The sequence below is a fragment of the Fopius arisanus genome, unplaced genomic scaffold, assembly GCF_000806365.1.
Source record: "Fopius arisanus strain USDA-PBARC FA_bdor unplaced genomic scaffold, ASM80636v1 scaffold00018, whole genome shotgun sequence".
NCBI lineage: Eukaryota > Metazoa > Arthropoda > Insecta > Hymenoptera > Braconidae > Fopius > Fopius arisanus.
Window position 1 is genome coordinate 1,491,716 of NW_011887757.1, and position 1,338 is coordinate 1,493,053.

A 1,338-nucleotide genomic window follows, 5' to 3' on the forward strand; every position below is an offset into this window, starting at 1 on the left:
TAAAATTTCCGACACCCACATTTCGCTCCAGAATTACGGAAAATACACGTAATTTTTATTGAATATTTCTCTCAGTGTATTAGAAAACGTCGGATGCTCCACTGTACTGATGAAACGTCACGTGAAATTCATTCAAAATCATTGCAGCCCCCCACATTATTTACCGCGCAGGGCAACAAAATGTACTGGACTAATCCTCAATTTTCTCCGAAGTTCATTCAATGTTGTAAAATGTACTGCTGAAAAGCTGAAATTCTCGTGGAAGCAGCGGATTTAATAATGGGCACTTCATTTTTTTCGTATCAGTCATTCATTTTTCACAGCACATACAGTAAATTTTACTGGATTGTTCATTACTTTTTCAGTGACGGAGCTGGGACATTTTACTGGACTGAACCGTAATATTTAGGGTTAGATCGCAATGCTCCACGCTTGCTACGGAGTCCGGTAATTTTTAAAGCGATTCTCGCACGAATTTTTTGTGGAAATTTCTCTCCGTGGGAATTGAAAAAAATATATTTTAGATAATTTTATGTAATTTGGGGAATATATAATTTATATAATTTAGGAAATATTTAATCAATCGTTCTCCAAATACAAAGTTTAGGAATAATGTTGCTGCATCCTAGATCTTCTGCACGTATAGTCAAATCAAAAGTTTATGATCCTTTCTATAATTCATTATTTTTTCCGTAATTAATTTTCTATTAATATTTCAATGCGTTCATTAGTTGAAGTAATACCCATAGAATGAATAAAAAAAATTAATTAATGATTCATAATTTAAATTTTAATAATTATATTGTTTAAACAAATTAATGAAAAAAAATTTTAGTCAATCGTCATGAAATTTTTACCATCGCTTTATATCTGCTTCAATAGTCAATTTTCATGATTTCAACAAAATTTTATATTTTAGACTATATTTACAGAAATGTTTATTTTCCCTATAAGAGACCGTGTTAATTGAAAACTTTAATAATTAATAATTACAAAAGGGTGTTGTGAATAAATTTCAAATTTTATACAGGTATCTGTTATCGCTTCAAAAACATTATGTCAAAATTTCGAGCAATTCTTATATCTTCGCCGATATATGCAAAACAACTAAAGGAATTATTATAATATTATAATCATTATTATATTATTTTAAACATCTTAGACCCCATTTATTTTTCGGATTTTGTTCATTACTTCACTAATCCACAAATATCCCATTCATCTATTAATGTTAATTAAAAATATGAAAATTTGTTAAATAGTCCATTTTACCCCGTGTGTCTGTCTTTCCCCACCGGCCCTAGTAACAATTTTAATGAATTCCGCAAAAAATGGATT

General features: G+C 29.4%; 1 protein-coding gene across 1 annotated transcript in view; it reads left to right on the forward strand.

Moving 5' to 3' along the window:
* The window catches only part of prom (prominin), a gene marked incomplete in the record, with an annotated part of 30,762 nt that overhangs the window by 17,758 nt on the left and 11,666 nt on the right, over positions 1 to 1,338 (forward strand).